Source organism: Trachemys scripta, chromosome 2, assembly GCF_013100865.1.
Source record: "Trachemys scripta elegans isolate TJP31775 chromosome 2, CAS_Tse_1.0, whole genome shotgun sequence".
Taxonomy (NCBI): Eukaryota; Metazoa; Chordata; order Testudines; family Emydidae; genus Trachemys; species Trachemys scripta.
Window position 1 is genome coordinate 207,513,036 of NC_048299.1, and position 24,269 is coordinate 207,537,304.

General features: G+C 39.3%; 1 long non-coding RNA gene across 1 annotated transcript in view; it reads left to right on the top strand.

The window, feature by feature from the left end:
• Window positions 1-852: 852 nt before the first annotated feature.
• LOC117873439 overlaps window positions 853-24,269 on the top strand; it is a 34,672-nt gene continuing 11,255 nt past the window's right edge. The window contains exon 1 of the long non-coding RNA XR_004644730.1: window positions 853-1,098. This is a non-coding gene — a long non-coding RNA (uncharacterized LOC117873439). The remainder of the gene's footprint in view (window positions 1,099-24,269) is intronic.

Below are 24,269 nucleotides of genomic sequence, written 5' to 3' on the forward strand. Positions count from 1 at the left end.
TCTTAATTTTTTTTAAATAATATAAGTTAAAAGAAATTTCAAAATGAAGTCATCATGAAGTGAAAAATAAAAATGCCTCATTGTGAAAATGGTGAGTAGAAACACTTCAACATTATTGAAATGCTTCCTGTCAAGGTGTGTGAGAGTGTTTCAAAAATAATTTTTGTCAAAATTTATACTTTTTGGCAAAATGATTTGCTTTTGATTAACTAGCCTTTTCTGACAGAAAAAACATTCAATTGAAAGCTTTCCAAACAGCTCTACAGAGAAACACAGTAAATGTAATATATCAGATAAGGTATTTGAGACTGCCACAAAAACCTTACTTTAAACATTAATTCAAATCAATTTGAAAATAAACACTTGGATTGAAAACTGGCTGAAGGACTATAAACAAAGGGCAAAGTATTGAATTGTACTACAGCAATCAAGTCTTATTTGTCATTAATTATCTAGAAAAAACAGTAAACATCAAATAAATTACATTTGTGGATGATACTAAGGCAGTGATTGTGTGAGCTTTATGTCTGTTTTGTACTGTTCTCCCTGGAGATATTTATCACTGATATCTCACAACCTAGTTTCTCTTTATCTCATACTGTGAAAGAACACTGTGGCTAAAATGCCTCTGACCATCTGTGAATTTTCACCATATTGACCTCATTTGACTTATAGCATCAATAATTTTCTCTTTAGAATTCTGTACTTTCTATTATTTGGTTTATCTCACAACTGATATGATTCATGACACAAAAACTGTATCCACTGTAATCTGAGACCCTAGTTACCAGTTATTCCTTAAATTTACACTGAGACTTGATAATATGCTACATAACTATAAGATTTATTAATACTACCTGCACTGGGTATACAGTGTACATAGCTCAGACTACCCTCCAAAAGTCCTGTCCCCACATATGCTGCATGCAGTTTAGATCTGGAGAAATAACTTCTCAGGGAGGGAAGAGGTTTTGGATTTCTTTGATTCAGAAATCTGGGGGGATTATTCGCAGGACACTATACTCTCTTTTTATTATCTATTTTATTGTCATTAAACTCCATGTACTTTATTGGTGACAAGAAAAAGTGGACAATAAGGTTGGTTTGTCTTTTTATCTATTTTAATTATTTACCTTGTGAGTGAACAGCTCATTCATATGGAGGGAAACATTTGAAAGTTGGGAGGAAAGTTGGGAATCAGGATGGGGGAATGTGAGAGGGTCTGGATTGTGGAGGTCAAGGGAGGAAAGAGAATTTGAGGTTTTTAACTTAAACAAAATGATACAAACAGGTAACTAATAAAATATAATCTTTTCATTACCCTTATCACTTTACTTCTGTGATATAGACCTTTCCCTCACCCCATTATTTATGTATGTTAGGTACTTATACGGACCTATTACCATGGTACCTGAGCACCTCACAATCTCTAATATATTTATACTAATAACACTCTTGTGAAGTAGGGAATATCTTTGTCTTTTTTATTGTTTACTTGACTTTGGTTGACTTAGCAACTCACCACATTTTGATTAAAAACCTAGAATGAGAGCTATAACATGGCACACATTAAATGAATTAAAAGCTAGCTAGCTGATAGGTCTCAAAATTTAATTGTAAAAAGGAAATCTGCATTGAGCAGTTCTATTTCTATTGGGGGAGTGATAAATAATAAAGAGGACAAGTCACTGATACAAAACAATCTGGATTGCTTACTAAACCGAGCGCAAGCAAACAATATATATATTAATGCAGCTAAATGTAAATGTATACATTTAGGAATAAAGACTGTATGCCATACTTACCGGATGGGTGACTATATCCTGGAAAGCAGTGACTATGAAAAATATTTGGGGATCATGGTGAATAGCCAGCTGAACGTGAGCTCCCAATGTAACACTGAGGCCAAAAGGGCTAATGCAATCCTTGGATGCATAAACATGGCAATCTCAAGTAGGAGAAGAAAAATTATTTTATCTCTGCATTTGGCAACTGCTGATGGAATACTGTGTCCAGTTTTGGTGTTCACAGTTTAAGAAGGATGTTGGAAAAATTGGAGAGGGTTCAGAGAAGAGCCACAAGAATGATTAAAGGATTGGAAAACATGCCTTTATAATGATAGAATCAAGGAGCTCCATCTTTTTTATCTTAACCAAAACAAGGTGATGGTGGATTCTCCATCACTGACAACTTTTAAAACAAATGTGGATAGTTTTCTAAAAGATCTGTTTGAGGAATTATTTTTAGGAAGTTCTATGGCCTGTGTTATACAGGAGGTCAGATTAGATGATCACAATGGCCCCTTCTCGCTTTATAATCTCGGAATCTATGTTAATAGGAGGGAAATTGTGATTATTTCCTGTATATGAAAAGGGCCTAGCATATTTTGTACACTCCCATATTGTAAAGTAATAATAATTAATAATAAAGCTACAGTGGTCTACAGTTATAGAAGACACCAGATACCTTTGAAATTGTTAGAATTACATCTTTTTAACTATTAGTCTTTCTAATGTTGCCAGATGTAAAAGTCCAGTTTCCTAGAGGAAGATATGTAGTATAAACAAAGATTTTCAAACTTGAAGTATTTGTGTCCCAGTAACTACAGATCTTTAAGGATTTATTTTTGGGTAGCCATTAAGATGTGATTAATGAGTTAATGTTTCCAGTGTGAAAACATGACATGCAGTCACCCTGGGTTTAGTTTTGGCATACTGCCCCTGATTTCTTCCGGACATGGGCTCCTTGCTGATTTCTTTTTAGAAATTACGGCAGTCTACATAACAGGAGCATGGAAGAAAGGGAGCTCATGGTGGTTCTGGTCCCTTCCTATGAAAAATAGATTTGCATCTTAACGAGACGCGATATATCGATCCTGGATAAATCGATTGCTACCCGCTGACGCGGCGGGTAGTGAAGACGTACCCTTAGAGACTAACAAATTTATTTGAGCATAAGCTTTTGTGAGCTAATTTGTTAGTCTCTAAGGTGCCACAAGTACTCCTGTTCTTTTTGCAGATACAGACTAACATGTCTGCTACTCTGAAACCTTTCTTTTAACAATATCCCTTATTTTCTCTTTTTAGCTGTAGAAAGCTTTTATAGGGAAAGGTGAAGTGATGTAGATCAGAATAAGTAAAGAACATGTAAGAGTTCTTTTGATGAACTTGAATGAATTCAAGTCAGCAGGGTCTGATGCTATTCACCCCTGGGTGAAGAAGGAATTAGATGAAGAAATCTTGGAGACATTGGCAATAATATTCACAAACTCGTGGATGATGATGGAGAGGTCATGGAATACTGGAGAGGGGTTAACATAGTGCCTATCTTTAAAAAGGGGGGAAAGGAACAGCCAGGGAACTACAGGCCAGTCAGCCTGACCTCAATATCTGCAAAGCTATTAGAGCAATGTATAAAACATTCAGGTGGCAAATACCTGGAGGATGAAGGGGTCATCACTAGCAGCCAGCATGGATTTGCTAAGAACAAATAATACCAAACCAGCCTGCTTTCCTTCTTTGATAAGGTAACTGGTTTGGTGGATATGGGGAACATGGTGGACATAATATACCTGGACTCAAAGCTTTTGACACAGTCCCACATGACATTCTCATAAGTAAGCTGGAGAAATATGGGCTTGGTGGAAATACCATTAAGTGGATACATAATTTATTAAACAACTGCAAACAAAGAGTAACTATTAATGGAATGATGTCAGATTGGAAGATGGTCTCAAGTGGGGGTCCACTGAGATCTGTTCTGGGTCTGCTTTTATTTAACATCTTTATTAATTACCTTGATGTAGGAATAGAGAGCATACTGATCAAATTTGCAGATGACACAAAGCTAGAGAGGGTTGCAAACACTTTGGAGGACAGAGCTAAACTTCAACTGGACCTTGATAAATTGGAGAACTGGACTATAGACAAAACAATGAAATTCAACAAAGACAAACATAAGGTACTACGCTTAGGCAAGAGAAAACAAATGCACAAATATGGAATCGGGGATAACTGGCTTGGCAGTAGCATTGCTGAGAAGGATTTGAGAGATGTGGTGGATCACAACCTCAACATGAGTCAGCAATGTGATTCTGTTGCAGAAAAAGCAAATGCAATTTTCGGTTGCATTAACAGAGGCAAAGCATGTAAGTCATGGGAGGTGATAGTACCACTCTACTCAGTGCTGGTTAGGCCTCAGTTGGAGTACTGTGACTGATTTTGTTCACCAATGTATAGAAAGGATGTAGAGAAACTGGAAAGGATCCAGAGGTGAGGGACAACATGATAACAGGGATAGAATGCCTTCAGCAAATGCTGAAGGAACTGTGTATGTTTAGTTTGGAAAAGGGATTGGGAGGGAGGCATGACAGTCCTCTTCACATACTTGAAAAGCCGTCATAAAAAAGTTGGAAAAAAGTTGTTCTCTCTTCCCACAGAGGGCAGGACAAGAGGCAGTGGGTTCAAACTACAGCATAGCAGATTTAGATTCAATCTCAGGAAAAACTTCCTAACTGTGAGAACAGTAAGACAATGGAACAGACTGCCTAGGGAAGTGGTGGAGCCTTGGGGTGGCTCTGGGGGATCAGGCTGTCACTTTGGTGGAGGTGCATGAAAACTCCACGGGCATGGGGGAGGCAGTTATACCTTGTGTAGAATTAATATGGCTAATATCATGTTATGGAGGTTAAACTATTTCCCAGGACGTGTGCAGTGTATATTGGAAAAGGGGTAAAAGAAATGCAAACAAAACATGGTACTTAATTAAAATCCTATTAGTGCTCCAAAAGGAGCCACAATAGGTTGTGCTCTCTTTTTCAGATCTGTGTGTGTTTTGGAGCAGGAAATGAAAGTGAAAAGTAAGCAGAACTCTGGTGGAAGTGGAATGTGTCCCTTTTAAGACAGTCTCTGAGCTGCTGATAGCTTTGGATCCAAAAGCAAGCCAAGAAAGGCTCTGTGTAGATGCAAATTACCTAGCTCAGGGGTCAGCAACCTTTCAGAAGTGGTGTGCCGAGTCTTCATTTATTCACTCTAATTTAAGGTTTTGCATGCCAGTAATACATTTTAATTCTCTTTCTATAAGTCTATACTATATAACTAAACTATAGTTGTATGTAAAGTAAATTAGGTTTTTAAAATGTTTAAGAAGCTTCATTTAAAATTAAATTAAAATGCAGAGCCCCCCGTACCGTTGGCCAGGACCCAGGCAGTGTGAGTGCAACTGAAAATCAGCTCACGTGCCGCCTTTGGCATGCGTGCCATAGGTTGCCTACCCCTGACCTAGCTGATGGGGGAAGGAGGAAGCTGCCCATAAGTAGCAGCACAAAGAACCTGCAAATAATGAATACATCTGGTCAGCAAACAAGCTACTAGAAGACTCAGATTATGGCCCTCCAGAAAAGGGAGGTGAATCAACAAGTCAAGCCTGAAAATAAGGGGGACACGTTAACCCTAAGGTGTGTGTGTGTGTGTGTGTGTGTGCACAGAGCAGAAATCTGAAGCTGTCTCTCAGCTATTACCTGAAAATAAACGTAAAGCTTGATACAGCAGAGAAACTATTGCAAACCTGGTCTGTTGTACAAGAGGGGAAACTGAGGTACACCACCTCATGAATTTCATAAATGACCAGTGAGTGGGGGTAATTCGCTAGCCGGACTATAGAACAAAATAAGGACAGCCTGGAGGTAATTCTTCTGTTTTTCCTGCAATTAGCAAGGAAATTTGTAAAAGGAATTGGTATTATTATTAAGCAGTAATCTGTCCTCACCAGGGGGGTGGAAATTGTTTCTTTTGTTTTTCAGACACTCTACAAGCATGCTGGTGCCAGTGGAACAATAATCCAGAATACAATGGATCTATGTTTTGTGTTGTTTGTCTGTGGTGTTTGTCTTGTTGCTAGCATTGTTGTGTTTCAGTGAACAAAAAACCTCATGATGTGGGTGGGGATGGCTTCAAAAGGCTAACCTGGGGTCGGAGGGGGCAGGGGGAGATGTGTATGGGAATGCAAAATGCTCAACCAGGAGGCCAGCACCTGTGTAATAGCTACCGTGGTGCCTGGAATAGAACGGCAACTAAGGTGGGCCCCACAAGCCCTATGGAAATAATGGGAAGGGGAGGAGCTCACTGGGAATCAATGGAGAGGTGTGTAAAATGGTGTAAATCCAGAGAAGACGTTTGGATGTGTCCCTCTCCTATGACTATGGAGGAGCAGGATCAAGGGCCTATGGCAAGAGGTGGACAATTGGGTGTACTATGTATGAGGTGTTTTGCTGGAAATGTACATATTACTAGGGGGTACAATTACCCCAACCCCTAACCAAACTACACACATCTATATGCTGCTATCTGGACTTTGGTGCACAAATGGATCTGTAAATCTTATTGCTGTGAATAATCAAACCGGGGCATACGGCTTGATTCCATACCAAGTGGTTAAGTTGGTTTGGACAATAACCCATTTCTCTGTCGACATTCAATGGATTTATAATCTGGACAAAAGCATGCAAAACCTGCAGCGGCAGCTTGTTGCAACTGCCAGCAACTGGACACATTAAGATCTTGACCCTGTCGAAGGAGGAGAGGCAGTGTTTTGGTGGTGGCTCGGATGTTGGACCATACTGAAGTGGTCAGGACTCTGTGTTGCTGTGGATTGTCATAGCAGCTGGTGTTTTATTAACTGTATTTGTGTTACGCTGCATATGGAAACAATCAAGGGGGGGCACAACCTCCTAGAAAACAGCCACTAATTATAACCTATAAGTAATGTAGTAAGCCCTCCCCCGCCGCAGTGTACTAGACAACCCGGACCCAACCTTCTCGGGCCCACTGTAATGGGAAGTCTGGAACACTAATTGGAATAGGTGTAGTATGCCCGTACGAGAGAAAGTGCAGAGCACTATACTACACAAGGGGCAGTGGGACAAATGGAATATCGACACCTTCCACCTTGAGGCATGGCCCTATCAGGAAAGGTGTTGCCATATGTCCTATGCTTTTCCAGGGATACCTGGGCAGGAGGATCCCAAAAGAAAAAGAAAAAAAGGGGGTGGAGTGTTAGGATATAGATATTCAGGCCTGTCTGTAAAGGCCTATACTTTAAGAATTTAGGTGTATTCTTATCACTTAGCTAGTTATAGAGGCATAAAAGAAAGAATCAAAATCACTGTCTGTCTGTGTAAGGGCCTTCTCTTACTGTGACAGTCTGAGGCCCTTTTCTTAGGCTAAGGCCTTCGGCTAAGTAGCAGAGGCCAGCCATAAACTGGGAAGTGTATGGTCACAGCCTCACATTCCAAACCAGTCACATTGAAATAAGGTGCTATGGGGCTGTTAGAAAAACAATCCTGTCCTGATATTCCTATCACCTCCAGAGAAAGGGAAGAGCCTAGAAGATGTAAAAGGAAACTTAGTTTGATAGCACCCTGTCTGGCAAGAACTCACTTATCAATAACTGGGATGTGAAATCCTCATGTCTGTATTGTTCTATCACTGTAGTCTCCACTTCCCTATTGTTTGTCTGCATAATCTCTGTCTGGTTCTGTGATTGTTTCTGTCTGCTGTATAATTAATTTTGTTGGGTATAAACCAATTAAGGTGGTGGGATATAGTTGGTTAAATAATCATGTTACAATATGTTAGGATTGGTTAGTTAAATTTCAGTAAAATGATTGGTTAAGGTATAGCTAAGCAGAACTCAAGTTTTACTATATAGTCTGCAGTCAATCAGGAAGTAAGGAGGGAATGGGAACGGGGAATGGGAATCATGTTTTGCTAAGGGGGAGGAAATGGGAACAGGGACACAGGCAAGGCTCTGTGGTGTCAGAGCTGGGAAGGAGGGCACTGAGGAAGGAAACTGGAATCATGCTTGCTGGAAGTTCACCCCAATAAACATAGAATTGTTTGCACCTTCGGACTCCGGGTATTGTTGCTCTCTGTTCATGCAAGAAGGACTAAGGAAGTGAGCGGGTGAAGGAATAAGCCCCCTAACAGCTGGATCGCCATCTGTCTTGGATGGTTTAGACTCAACAAATCCTGCATCTTGGTGGGGGTTAGACTAGATGACCCTTGCAGCCCCTTCTAATCTTATGGTTCTATGAACCCCGTTTGTCAGTCTATTAGGTGATATTAAAGATGGTAATAAATGTCCTTTTGGGGGGAAACAGAAGTTAGTTGACATGGTCTGGAGCTTTTGTTCTTGAAGTCCAATTCTGTTTCTGAAGACAAAACAAGACAAACACACACAAAAGGGGAGAGAAAAGAATTGCAAAGACAGAAAATGCACCTTGTGTCTCTGGTGCTGACTCTGAGTTGCAGCTTTGACTGTCTTACAGGCTTTTGCCCAGTGGTTAGAACATTCACCTGAGATGTAATAGACTGAGATTCTCTCCCCTTCCTCTTGATGTGCACTTGGGTTTTTCACTGGGTAGGTGAGTGATGTAGCCACAGGACTATAGAGTGATTCTCACAGTCTCCCTCTAGCCCAAAGTATATTTAATTAGTTACACAAAATGGAACAGCTTCAATAGGAGAGACTGAGAGAGGGTTATGCTACCCTAGCCCAAAGCCCAGTGAAAGGGCACATAGTTGTGAAGTGAAAGATCCAGTTCACAACCCTTCTCCACATCAAGCAGAGGGGTAATTAAACCTGGGTTACCTACCTCTCTGGTGAGTGCCCCAACCACTAGACAAAAGGTTATAAGAGAGTCCTCTTCCATTTTGTGTGGGTTCTGCAGACAAAAAATAGGAAACCAACTAGCTTGATGATCCTGCTGGGACTTAGGCATGAGCTAGGCACCTAGACTGAAGCAGCTGGGCACATGCTCACTGGTAGAAATTTAGGTGCTGTGGGATATTAGATAGTAGGTGAGCAGAGTTTTGGGGGATTTCAATGATGCATTTGTCTCCAGCTTTTGCTGATTTTTATAAACAATGTCATGTAACAGGCTTATTTGGATTTTTGTAAACTTGGGCAACTTAAAGTGCAGGGCTTCATACCACAGAACCTCCACCTGGAGCTGTAGAGGTGAAGAATTGATGTGGGGGCTGGAGGTGAATAATTAACTAATAGGCTGGGGGATGGGCAGGTGAGGGACTGGAGCAGAATTAATGGATGGATTAAAAAACAGGCAGATATGTAGCTAGGGTTATAGAGTTGACAAGGGAGATGTGGGGATTGAGGAGTGCATAACTAATTGATGGGCTAAGGAACAGGCAGCTGTGGGAAGAACACAGATATAATTAAATAGAATTTGGGGCTGGGAGAGAAGCTGGAAACTCTTCACCCTCAGGTAGCTGTGAGGGCACCAGCAGCTGGGAGCAGACTCACCTGCCTGTATACATTTGGGAGAGCTAGCAAAACTAATTATCAAGCACACCCTGGATGGGCAGGAGTCGTCCAAAAATTAAGACTCAGACCAGAAAAACCAAACTATAATTATTTTTTAAAAGCATAATTTTGGGGATAATCATGTTTTGTTGTGGTCTGAATCATGATTTTTGAGGTTGAGGACACAGCAAGAGCTGGAAGTCTAAACATTGTCATTGTCACCTTCTAACAGGGTGCGCACTTGCCTTTTAAGGAAGACTAGAAGTCAAGTATGGCCAACCTAAATGTAATCTCTAAATAAAGATAATACATCTACAGGGACTAATGGCAGTGTGCATCTCATGTAACAGCAGGATTACAAAAGAGCTGCCTGAACCTCAAAAAGGTTAGAGACCAGAAAACAGTTAAGGGTCTCTACAAGAGAAATGGGGAAACAACCTCAAAAAGGTTGTCACTAATGGCTTCTGAAGAAGCCTAGATATAGAAAAGGGGGGGAACAACTGAAGAAAAAAGTCTTGGAGCAATTAAAGTAATGCTTTGGGCTTTAGGCCTAATAGTTTCACCTGTCCTTAATTAAGGGCCTAAGTCCAGTGTTTCCAGAGAGGGAGGCAGAAAAGCTTCTTTTGTGCTCCAGCATCAAGAATTAAAAAGGTTTAACTATGGGAAGGCTATGTAATATTGAACTGTTCACTAAAAGAGCTGTTTAGGTAAGCTAAATGACTATTGAAGTCTTTCATCAATGGGGTTCAAGACTGTAAGCCTGGAATAGGTGAAGAAATGGTTTAGGCTGTGAATGGCAAGTGAGTGCCCCAACCCTGTGGCCCAGGGAGAGTCAAGGAAGCAACTGTTTAGCCTTGGGAGGGTAAATCAAGATTACTGTTGAACAAATCCCCTTCAAAGGGGATGAAGGACTATTGAGCCTGAGGAGATCTAAAGGATTACTTTGTAGTGTGGATTTTTTTATTTTCCCTATAGAGGGGAGAATTTATGCTTTGGCTGGATGACCTAATCATATTGTACAAAAAGAGAAACTGAGGCAAACTGCAACAAGGAAATTGCCTTGAGTTAAAAAACAAAGGATGAACTTGTGGGAAACTAAAGAGTAATGCTAGAAAGGTAAGACACTTCTTTACACCCCTGGTATAATTGTGGCACAATTATTTGTACTCACAAAACAGACCCTACAAAATTGGAGGCTTTCTTTGATAATCTGGCCCATTACATCTTTGTTTAAAGGCTCAAGGATGCCTACAGAAAAAACATTGCCGAGTAAGTTACCAAGTAGTTATGCTTCCAGTTGTTAGGCCCTAGAGTTGCTTTCAAATTTGTAATAACGTACTGCTATGCCATGGTTTTTAGATTATTTCTCAATCTCATGCAACAATAGAGTAACCTAGACTAGATGTGAAGGAAACCTGCATTATGTTCTTCAAAGGTAATCAGAAGAAATAGAAATGAGAAGTTAAATACAGGTGTGCTGGAAAATAGTGGTGTAATTAATATTTGTGTCCAAAGCATGGACTCTATATAATGTTGCTATCATTCATTATTCTTAAATTATTGCCAGTGCAACTGATGTAATTACGGACACAAACTTTCTGGGAAATTCCTAAGCTTTAAAAACATTATTTTTGTTGTTTTTGTTTCTCTCTGAGGGGAGAGGTCATCCATTTAATGTGGAAAAGACGTGCCAAATTTTCAATGGAAAAAATACTGTTTATCCATCAGCCTGTTATTTACCAAGGAAATATTTGCCATTATAGAAGATCACAGGGCAGGGCAGAACTGTACAGATACTGTTGCTTTCACTATCCTTGAAAGATCAAAGTATTGTATGTGGGTTTTTTTTTTAATTTATATCTCAGTTTGGACTGACACCATTGTGATATAGTATTGGAAAAATATTTCTCTTGTTTTCTATAACACACAATCTGACTAGACCTCTCCTTGTATCATTTGGTGAACCACCTTTTATTCAATATTTTCTTGTAGTTCCTTGGTTTCCTTGGTCCAATTTTTCCACTAGGATTGAGAAGTGTGAGATGTGCACTGTACAATCTTCCAGTATCTGATTTGTGCTAAAGTAACACTGGCATTAGATTCTGTTTAGGGGTTGAATTTAGTTTCTTTTAGGTAAGCTTATTTTGAAGCACATTCAATATAACTTGGATATATAATAGCCTCTGAAAATGCAAATAAATCGGAAGCATCAGTGTTCTAATCCTCTTGCTCCTAGAATCAGGCGGTGAGGTTGTGCTGTTTATACAAACAACAGGAGTACTCTATGTGCTATCATTAATTACCTGTATGTTGATAGTGGAACTACAATTTATTGTTACCAAAAAGTGCTGTAAGGGACTTTGTTATGCTTGCTGTGCTACTCATTGGGAAGTGGGGATTGCTGGGAGTATTAAAGGTGGGGTGGAAATTAGCTGTATGTTTTTGAAACTTGAAGGTTAGGTTTGTCTCAGAGTCTAAGCTTATTTAAAAGGCCTATTGACAGGGAAGAAATTGTAGCTCCCATGTTTTCATTTAGAGACTGAAAACAGCCCTTTGTTGCCACCACTAAAATATAAAAAGATGTGTTCCAAGGTACTGAAACGGTTATCCCTCGCTGCTAGGGCATTGTAGTGCATAGCTCAAGCATTACTAGCATATGCATTTATTTTTCCTAGAAACTATTGCTATCCTTGATAACAATGGCTTATCTTTCCAAACGGAAGACAGTGGGTTATATTTAAAAACCTAGACACTTATGAAAGATAGCTGGCACCACCTAGCTGCAATGCTCTTAAGATAAAAGTATTCTGATCTCATAGCCCAAAGTGTATTCTGGGACACAGTACAGGAACACAGTTTAAATATAACAACGTTGGCACATGAGCAGTACTCTGAAATTACCAGTGGGCTATATTGCATTAATTTCAGTTCTGTGTTGGTGTCTTTTTAAATTTGTTAGACTTAAGATAGAAACATGGAAAAACTACCAGCTGGATGTTTTACCTCAAGACAAAGCAATAACTCATTTCAGTATAAATATCCTTTCCTTCATAAGCCATTGTTCATGCCTGCATGCCACAAATACTCCATAATCCCAATTTTTCCTGATTACATTCATGGTTCCTGCTTATACCAGCGTATTTTGAGGGAAATCTCCTAAATCTTCTGAAAAGCTGGGGTAGCATAGTGTTCTTGAATTTCTGATAAATATTTAGACAGATGCTTTACAGTTTTGTATCTAAATATTTCTCTGAAATATAGACTTCATAGTAATGCTTTTGAACAGCTTAATCACTTGCCATTGATTTGTGTTGCAAGAAATTTTAAATATTTTGTTTGAATAATCAATATTAATATACCAATGTATTACTTGTAAAAACCTTTCCCCATCATACCTACGAGATGGGGTACAATAAAAGCTTTTATCTGATTACTTTGACTATTAAATACAGACTGTTGTGTTTTTTTTTGTTTTTTTTGGTCAAATAAATTGAATCATGTTCCTAGTTCCTTTCTGACTCCAAACACAAGATAGGCATGCACTAGTGATAACCGCATTAGTGAAAGAATGCAAGGCTATAATGCTTGTTTTATTGGATGAATAATGTGTATTAGGGTGAATAGAAGGTCAGGAGCAGAAACCTTGCAAGATCACGTGAGTACAAATGAATCAGCGCAGCTTAGCCAAAACCTTACACATTCTCTGGGGCTTCTGTGGAGTCAGAAACTTAATGATAGCTTTGTGAAATTAATAAGTATACTTCCATTTCTACTTCTTTTAATGTTTGGTACATGTGAATATGCCTTCGAGAGCACCTAACCCATACACACAAATAGCCAATGGGCATATACAAATAGTTGATTTAGTCGGGCCCAAACTTTGAAAGTTAGGCCACACACTGACTTTAAGTACCAGGGGGCCTGATATTTAAATTGCCAACACCTCTCACTGAAAATCAAGGGACGAGGTTGAGGGTGTGGATGGGGCAGGGAGAAGCATACGTAGAGATCAAAATCCTCAATATTTTTACAGCAGGTGAAATTGATATCCGGCTGGATGGTCTATTATGTGACTGCACCCTTTGTTCTGTGTTCTTCTGGAATGATAGACAAAGGGGACCATATTTTCAGTTGGTGTAAATCCATGTAGCACCACTGAAGTCAGTGTAGCTAAATCAGATAAACAGTTTTCAGTGGAAAACTCCCATGCTGCTTCCTCAATCTTTCTCAGCTTAAACAGATTTCCATTTTGCCTTGCCTGGTCTTTGCTTTTTCTTTCTTTATTGTCCTGACCTGAGTGTCTTACAAGAAAGTGTATCCTCGGTCCTTCAATAATCTGTCTTTTGCATGGTTGACTTCATGTGTGCTTGGCTCAGATTTGTTTGTACTTCCTCTTTCTGACAACTTTAGGTCCTTCCTATCTCTTCTTGTAAATCAAGTCATGCTGTTTTTCAGCTGAACTAATACTGCACCAAGGTTTGCCATTGATATGAGTGTACAGCTCCTATTGTGTTTAAGGGCAAATGCTGTAATGCTTTTGAGGGCATAATGTGCTATTCAAGGATGCTCTCTTTTCCTGCCTTGGCTTCTGGCTCACATAACTTTCTTACTCAGTGTAGACTTAGCATACTCTTGTGTTGGGTCCTCTTTTATGGCAGACCTCCAAGAAATATGCTTTGAAGGATATTTTCCTTGTCTTGTCTTTTGGCCTTTGCTCTATATGATATGCATATTTCTACAGTCATATTATAGACATCTTTTTCTTCTGCATTGTCCCTCAGAAGTCAATTATAGCCATCCTCTTCAATTGGCTTAACTTGCTCTGAATTATAACATTGTTTGTTTATAACCAATACCCATTGCATAGGTTCTATAGATAATCATCATTTGCAGTTAGTTCATTTGTCACAAAGCTAGCCTCCCTTTCTCCTCCCCAGTCATAGTTGAAAACTTGATTGTTATCTCACAGATCATCACTTTGCATTTTATATATCATTAATGGAAAAGCTCCTATTAACTTCTATATACAGATGGATAAATACTGAGAGAGAATTTTGAATTTCAAACACTCACAATTGGCAGCTCATAAATGAGCTACAGACCAAGAATATCATTCTGGAAAAAAATTCAGTAATGAATACATCTGAGGTGGGTTCCCCCCCCCTCCAGAAAAATGGCTAACATGAAGAAGCAAATTTTACTGAATTGTCCAAGCTTATTTACATGAGCAGGAGTAGGCTCCTATCTAGAAATACCATGAAAAAAGAAAATTATATTAGTATTTCTAGACCTTCCTGGTGTAAGTGAGATCTACAATAGTTTAATTTACTGATTCTAAAATCATTGCTACTGATATTTTGGTATTTACACTTCTGGTCAAAACCACAGATAAAGAAAAGATCACTTTTTAAAGTTTACGGCACTCTCCCCAACCTTAGAAAAGATTTGATTTGTGTGTTTCAGATTCATATTGGTTCCATTCTAGTTGGAAAACTTCACCTGTCATTGGAGTCTAATTACAAAGGCCTTTATGGAACAAAAATAAATATAGGCTGAAAATAGAAATTTTCAACAGCAATTTTTCATTCAAAAAGGCTTTCATTAACACAGTTGGAGCTTATATGAGAAATAATCCTCAGAACTGGGAAATGTAGGATAAATTGTATTATATTTATAAACTTCAAACTACACATTTAAGCAATAATTACCAGCAGCTAACAATTGGTTGGCTCCTTAATGACCCAAAGAAAAGAACTGATTTTCTTTTTCTTGTGTTGATAAATCTGTCATTTACTAGTGGTTAGCAACTAATTTTCAGACATTCCGAATGCAGGACATATTCCATTACGTTTATAAATTCATTAAGGTTCCTGTGCACCAGATGGCATAGTACAGGAATGTTTGAAGCACTCAGTAATTAAAGCTGTTAAACAAGTAATAGCCTAGCTGTACATTTGACAGTTTGTATATACATTAAAGCTAAGAGTGCTGCAAAATGCTGGTAAAATTTCTGAACATCTTGGATTTAGAGACATTCAAATAGATTTGATCATGACCGTGACAAACCTATATACTGCATGAATGCAATGGGTCGTCCCCGCCCCTGCCTTATTTTGAAGGGCAGAGGCCGTAACTCCATTTCCAATAACTATTAAAGCACCAGCAGGAAGATTTATTAAGTACATTAGAATTGATATTTTGTACTCAGTTGGTAACATCACAGAAATGTTCCTTTATAGGCAAAGTATCGAAAACTTGCTCTTGTTTCCTTCTGAAGTTCAGTCTCTGGTAGAATTAGAGGTGCAAATACTTTCAGCTTCACAGCAGTAAGAAGCCACAAACCATCATCCCCAGGACTTGAGCGTATCATCAAAAGGAGAACATCTACTAGGCTAAGGGAGCAGTTGTGCAGTTAGAGCCTAAACTTGCACCAAAAGGAAATACTGTCATTGACTTCAGCGTGTTAGATTGGGCCTTTAGGTCACAATTCTGTTACTATGGATATGAACGGAAACGATGTTGTTCGAATCAGTGGAAGCAGTCCTCAATAGGAACTATGGCTGGAATTGTACAGATACATCTTTCCTCAAAGTCTCTGGAGAGTACAGCACTCCCTTCGAAGCCATGCCAGCTCAGTTGGATAGTACAGGTGGATCAGAAGCAATTGTGGCCATAGTCCCATCCCCTCCCCACCTTTCTTTGCTGTTTTTCAGTTAGCCCTCAGGGGCAGCAGTGTTAGCCCATGAGTAAAAGGATGATTGTGCCTAGCCTCTTCTAGTTGTGATGGAGAGGAGGAAAGGAGCTTCCTCATATTCTCTCACTAAGCCTTATAGCTGGCCCATTAGCTGACTTTTTATTTTATTTTATTTTTCTTAACACTTGCTAATGTGAAACCCTTCAGTACGTTATCCCTGCTTTTAGCAGCTCATTTAAACATGTTTGTTTTGCTTTATGGAGAAGGACACTTGCTGAATTAAGGCCATGCTTACTGCAAAGTAATCTTAAATCCCTAGTACCAAAGCCAGGTTGACTTTGACATAATAAGGTACAGAACTGACTTTGATTAATAAAGGGAAGCTTTTAGTTCTTGATTTCTCTCCCACACACAAACACAATGAACTGCAAGATTAGTATTTTTATTCTAATAGTGTTCAAAATGAGCTAGGTGCTACACAAATAGGATAGTATAGTATATATCCCAGAGATCTTGTTCTCTAAAAATGGAGTGCACCCATTTACATCAAGCTTGAGTTTTGTCCTTTTAGCTTTGTTTTTTGTCTCTGGAAGTTTTCTTGAACAGTCCCTCACACCTAATGATGACTGGAGACCATAACCAAATTCACAAAACCACCTCCCTCACCTCAATAACTTTTTTTTTTATGTTTGAATTTAGTATTCAATTCCAACTTTAGATTCTCTAACTGTTTAATGTGTGAAAATGACAAAGACCTGGACTTACTATGCCAATCATAAATAACATCAGCAATATTAGCCCTTTAGACTACGGTTTGGCAAGTCAGTCAATTGACTGCCAATTGTTTGTCCACAGTTAAATATTTTCTAATATTCCAGCACAAATATTCTGATGTAGCCAGCAGCCTATATTTTTTTTTTGACTGCATCATGGTGCCATTCCCTCATTTTTTTAGAACTTTATTTCATTGTCACATTTTTCTGAGTTAAAATAACTCAGTTAATTGATGTAGTTTTTGTTTTGTAATTTGACATAAGTATCTAAGGCTAAGCCTATTGGAGACAAAAAGTCTTTTTTTTGTTGTTGTTGTTGGTTACTGTTACTATTCTATTAAATTAGTGCTTCAAAATATTTGGTCACTTTTGACCAATATAAGTGGTCAGGAGCGCATTTGACTGATCCAAAAATTATTGGTCAAACCTACCTTAGACCTCTTGTCCTGACAGATGTGGGCTCAAGAAATTGAGTCACTTCATTTTCCCAGATCACTGGGGGATTTTTAATCATTGAAATTAATTTAAGCTAAGGAAAACTGATCTGTCTAAACCTGAAGCATAAAACTCACATGTATTAAATATCCATTTGTATGACTGAGGTTCTTAGCCATAGTAAAAATAAAAAGGCATAATACAGGAAACTGATATGTAATGAGAAGTGTTGGGTTCAGTGGCTTAGTTTAGCATTTGGACAGCAGCCAGAACATTTAATATTGGAACAAAGTTCAGATAAAATTCCTTTTGGATAACTGCATTCAGGGAATGGGGAAGGGGAATCCCCACACCTTAAGTTTTGTCTCTTCATTTTTCATTTAAAATGTATTTCAATGGAAACTTTCCACCAAACTCTACTTCTGAATAATATTTTGTATTGACAATGGATAATAAACTGTTCAAAATGTATTTTACTATAATACACAATTTAAATTTGTTTTTTTTAATTAATGCCTTACTGTTTGTGTGAATTTAGTCATTCCAAATGCATGCAGAACTCTTGGGGTTATGTTCTGAAAACACATGTAACATATTTCTAATAATATTTACGCTAAAAGTTACTGTTTGCTCTCTTCTATTTTAATCTAGAGTTAATATGGAAATCATACTCTTCTTTTAAACTGTGTTCAGGTGTGTGGTTTTTATATGTATTTTCCTTTTATGAACGACAGTAACTCCAAGGAGATGCAGCAAACAAAAAATAGGAAATGATAGTTATCAGAAGGTATTCTGATACTATTCACAGTGGTATTTCTGCTATCCTGTGGCAGATTACATACTTTCATCTCTGTGTGTGGGGACTAGGAAACAGGAAATTAAGGGAAAACCTACTTTGGCCCAAATTATCTCCCAACTTTAGATCTCCTGAACTGACAGGATCCTCTGCAGTCCACACATGGAACAGAGGCTGAGTCACATTTGTTGCATCACCTCCCACCATCTAACCTTGGACTACTGTAGATCCTGGGATATATACCAGGCTTGGTGACAGGTCTTTTCACAGTGGAGGGGGAACAGTCAACACAGATGGTAGGCCAACAGACAAGGTTCAGAGACTCCATATGGATAGGCTTAAAGTTCAGATTTGCTTTATGTATGAAACAATCCCATGCTTGCTATTTTCCATTCTCTTCTACTCTTTATGTTAAGTCCTTCCTCTTCTCAGCCTAACCAGATCCTTCTCCCTGCACACACAATTCTCGTCATCCTCTGGACACCACCACTTTCTTTCTGATGTTCAAGAGAGGCTTGGGTTCTGTCCCATCTTTTTCATCAATCCTAAACAGGTTCAATTTTCTTTTTTTTAGGATATTCATCAGGGAATCATGTGGCGCTATCTTTGCTGTACTTTGATTCTCCACTGTCTTCAATTCTTGTGTGTTCTAGAGCTACCTAGGATAACAATTATTACACCCCAAAATGTGCTAAGCACCTGTAATGGGGCTTAACCAGTTAGGCTAGTGAACCCACTAGTCATGCTTTGAACTTGGAAAGGTGAATAGCTAATTAGGTCCTGGCAAGAGGGCATGGAGCTAAACCATGATAAGTAGACTGAAGGAGCTCATTTGAGGAAGAGACTGTGGAAGAGACAGGTCTCTCTGGCTGGGAGATGCCCAGGGTTATGGTACACAGACACAGATCTTGGGAGACAGTCCTAGTTTATGGACAGCCCCCCAACCTGAAGCAAATACTCACCAGCAACCACACACCACAGAACAAAAACACTAACCCAGGAACCTATCCTTGCAACAAAGCCCGATGCCAATTTGGTCCACATATCTATTCAAGTGACATCACCATAGGACCTAATCACATCAGCCATACCATCAGGGGCTTGTTCACCTGCACATCTACCAATGTAATATATGCCATCATGTGCCAGCAATGCCCCTCTGCCATGTACATTGGCCAAACCGGACAGTCTCTACACAAAAGAATAAATGGACACACATCTGACATCAGGAACCCTAACATTCAAAAACCAGTAGCAGAACACTTCAACCTCTCTGGTCACTTAGTAACAGGCTTAAAGGTGGCAATTTTGCAGCAGAAAAGCTTCAAAAACAGACTCCAACGAGAAACTGTTGAACTTGAATTGATATGCAAACTAGATACCATCAATTTGAGTTTAAATAGAGACTGGGAATGGCTGAGCTATTACACACATTGAATCTATTTCCCCATGTTAAGTACCCTCACACCTTCTTGTCAAGCTGTCTGTAATGGGCTATCTTGATTATCACTACAAAAGTTTTTTCTCTTAATTAATTAGCCTCTTAGAGTTGGTAGGCCAACTCCTATCTTTTCATGTTCTCTGTATGTGTGTGTGTGTGTGTGTATATATCTCTCCTTGTTATATGTTCCATTCTATGCATCCGATGAAGTGGGCTGTAGCCCACAAAAGCTTATGCTCAAATAAATGTTAGTCTCTAAGGCCTGGTCTACACTAACCCCCCAATTTGAACTAAGGAACGCAACTTCAGCTATGTGAATAACGTAGCTGAAGTCGACGTACCTTAGTTCGAACTTACCGCGGTCCAGATGTGGCAGGCAGGCTCCCCCGTCGACTCCGGTAATCCTGCTCGGCGCGAGGAGTACGCGGAGTCGACAGGGAGCACTTCTGGCTTCGATTTATCGCGTCCAGAAGTTCGATTGCCTGCCGCCGAACCAGCGCGTAAGTATAGACAAGCCCTGAGGTGCCACAAGTACTCCTGTTCATTTCTACAGATAATGGAGGCAGTGCACCATCAGGCAGCATAGATTCATTCAGGGGAAGCCCTGAGATAGGATTTGTAAGTAGAGAAGACTTTGGTATTCCAGGAGGGCAGAAGAAACGTTGTTTCATTTGAATTTCTTTCAGACCCTGGTAAGGGGTCTGAATTTACGTGACTTGGCCAGAGAGCTGAGCTATAGAAGACCTGGAGCCAGAGGCAGGTGGCCTGCAGAGGGTGTTGGAGCCAAAGATACTAGCAACATCCCACATTGATGCCAGGGGGTGCCCCAAGGGTGAGTGAACCCTGCCATAACACTTTAGGGAAAGGATTGTGCTTTTACCTGTCTGAACAATAGCCTAAATTCAACACGATAACATGATACGAATGGGTAGAAGTATGTGATGTATTGATTTACACTAACTTTTTGTATATGAGCATCTAAATGGCAGAAGTGAATGTTTAGGGGGGTTGCACTTAATCATTAAGATATAACTCTGTTTCTGAAAAGGAAAATCACGTCTCAATAATCTACTAGAATTCTTTGAATGTGTCAGCAAAGTAGTAGATTTAAAAAAAAACTCCAAAAGGCCTTTCCCAGCCCTGAAGCTATTATAGAAACTAGATAGTGATAGGAAAAGTGTTGGCATGGATCAAAAGCTGGTTAAGAGACTGAAAAGCAAAGACCAGGAATAAAAGGTCAACTTTCTTATTGTAGCAGCTGATTAACGGTAAGGTGCCTCCAGGGTCCATATTAAGTCCTGTGTTTAATATTCTTAAAATGAGAGATTGTGGAAAATATTGGGATTGTTTTAAGTTTACCTCTGAAAAGAAAAACAAAAGGGGTCTATATAAAACAATGAATGTTCTAAGGTAAGGAGAGTGGAAGCTTCTGTTCTCTTTCTTGTTACACAAGAACAAAGGGACACTCAATGAAATTGAAAGATGTCAGATTCAAAACTGGCAGCAGGAAATACTTTCTCACTCAACATGAATTAGACAGCATAATTCACTGTCACAGGATGTTAAAACCAAGAATTTAATAAAGATTAAAAAATTTGGAACTGAATATGGATAACAGGAATATCCACACTTTGAATAGTTAATACTAAGAAGTCTAGAAGCAATATAAAATCTCATTCTTCATGGTTTAAAACAATCTCTACAAGGGATTAGGATGAAAACTTCCGGGGGGGAGGGGGGAGCAGATGATCCCACATCTGTCCTGTAAGGTTTCTTACACCATCTTCTTATCAATGAGACTTGTAAACAATGGTCAGTTTGGCATGGATTACAATATTTACTAAGACCATATAAATGGTTCTTATAGGAGGCCAGTTGGGTTTTAAAGTGATGGAGGTGGTTATACTTCTGTGAATCAATCCAAGCTTTAAAAAGAGAGAGGTTTGAGACTTGAATTCTGTATTTGTTTTTTTGTTTTGTTTAGTCCAATCTTCATACACAAAGGTACATTTATATTCAGTTCTAGAAGTCATAAAGTTCACCTGCAAGTCGCTAGTTTGACTGAACTCCCGTAACACACTTGGTAACTTAATGACTACAACTCTCAGGCTATCATTAAGAGCAGAAGGGCATAAAGCATAATCAACAGAGGAGCACATCAAACAAGAATCTTGTACTGTCAGAAAGAGGACGGTGAAACCTAGAGAATTTTCATGGTAAAAAAAGTGTGTGTGTGTGACATTGAGCCAGAAAAGGTTTAGCAACTAGCAGGCTAAATTAAACTGAACGTTTTAAAGACCTATTTTAAAAGTATTGTGACAAAGTTCCTACTCTAAACTTGTATTGTTAGAGAATTAGAAGATAGTGGTTGTATTTGTCTGAGTTTTGTTAACATCTAACATGATATAGGTAATGTAACCAGATTAGCTTGTAGATGCTAAACTTCGGTTCCTGTCTGTTACTATATTCTATTGATTCAGAGATCAAAAGGGAATATTAGCAATTAGATGGAAACATATGGTGTAATGAAAACAAGGAGGACTTGTGGCACCTTAGAGAATAACAAATTTATTTGTGCATAAGCTTTCATGGACTAAAACCTACTTCATCGGATGCACGCAGTGGAAAATACAATTGGGTGGACCAGAATAAAATAGTCTTACAGTAGGTCAGTGGTCTCCAAACTTTTTTGATCACACACCCACTCAGTAAAAAATGTTTTAGCAATCACCCCGTGTCGCACCGGCTGTACTATTTTTGGTAAAGGTCGCTCAGACGAAGGAAAATAAAACAAAATGCTCCTCCTGCTGAGCACCCCAAGGATCCTCTTGCGCACCCCACTTGGGAGACCACTGCAGTAGGTGACAGACTCAGAATGTTAACCCTAGTCCTTAAATTCAAAAGGTCACTTTTCTCCCCTTTGCCCTCGCAAACTGAAGCACAGCATCCGAGAGATCTAAAGACTGGCTAATGGCATTTTCAAGTGATAAAATAGCAAGCGATGTCCGTCTCTCATTGTCCATTATTGATCAAAGACATGTTTTAATGAGCCTGAGCTTCCAAAAGCTGCACTCATCACTCGTGACTATGACCAGCAGCGTGAGCAGAATCCTCAAAGCTATCCACACATTAAGAACGTGTCATTCAGCGATGCATCATAAATGAAGGGGAGAACTTTGAGTGGACAGAGCTTCCCATGTTTCAAAATGTGAAGGATGTTATCTAATTTGACAGAGATCTTTATCATTGACATCCAAATAATCCTCATTTATCAGAATCTGGTGAAGGTCCATACAACTATTTGAGAGTGTTTTCCTGTCTGTTGGCAGCTTACTAAGGTCGTAGTAAGCACCAGGCCTTTTCATGGTGCTTCATTTGTCCAAACCTTTCTTTGATGGACACTCAAGCAACGTCAACGAGCGAGCAAAAAAATTCCCTCTTGAATTTTTCTTTTGCACTTTCCATCACCTTATTTCTGCCTGGATAACCAAACTGTTTCTTCTTCCGATGAGAGGAGTTGAGTTTGTCTTCAAGGAAATTCATAAAGTGATGGTATCTTCAAATCCGTTGTCTTTGTAGGCCACAATGAAATCAAGGCAGCTTCTCATCAAAGTAGTAGTGTGCAATGTCCATTGACTGAGTTTGTAATGCCTTGCTTACAACATTTACTTGGAACAGGATACCATGCCAAACCACAGCTGAGACCAGAAATTTGGAGTCAGTGATCTGGTTTTCCAGACTTTGCACCTCATGTCAGACTCCGGCCCCTGCTTTACTCGACTGCACCAGTTCCATCATGGTGTCGTAAATCTCAATCACTTGGTACCTCACTAGTTTTATGCTGTAAATGCAGCTGTCCCAGTGAGTATTGCTTAGCAGCTTCACAGTCAGATTTGTAACATTTTGTGTGAGGATCTTCCACCTGATGATTCTGAAAGGAGGACATATATCCTTTGCAGTACTCCGAGGAGATATACTGAAACTAAAGAAGATGCTGCTGCATTTGACACAACCAGGCAGAGGGAATGGCAGTGACAAAGCATGAAAAAAGCTCTTAGATTCATTGCAAGGTTCCTTGCCTGGACTCCACTATTTCTTCCCTTCCTGTTAGCGCTGTTGTCATAGCCTTGGCCACAGCAATCTCAAAGTGTGTGTTGTTCTCATTCAAAACTTTCATAAACAGTCAGGTTAGGCATTTTCTAGTAGAGTCATCCACAGACCAGCAATGAAGTGTTCCTTTACTTGGACACAGTCATCCTCATCAACAAAACTTATTGTAAATGACGACATCTTTTCACTGTGACTAATGTTGGGAGAGAAGTCCATTATTACGGGCTAGTACTTTGCTGAGTCATATCAAAATTGTTAAGCACCTCCCTTGTCATTAGGTCAACCAATTCATTTTGAATTGTTTTGCTGAAGTAATGGTCCATAGCTTCTTTGAACTACTTGACATAGGTGCTCACACATGACACAGTAATATTTTCCAAGGAACTCTAGCAAACCGAGAAATTACTATTCTGTTCAGTGAACAACTTATCTGATGATCCCCAGAAAGCCAAATTATTCTTTGCAAGGAAGTGAGTGATTTGAGATCAGAAGCTCAAGCACGTTCCTCCAGTGCTGGGTTTCTACAATAAGTATGTGCTGATTTACTGCATCTACGCATTTATTCAGCTTGAGCCTGGACTCGACCTCTGTCCATCTGGAGTAGGCTGTACAATGGCCAGCTGACTTTTCATGTGGCTTCAGAGCATCAGCTAAGTTATGCCAGTAACTGTACCCAGAAAGTGCAAGCAACGATTTGGC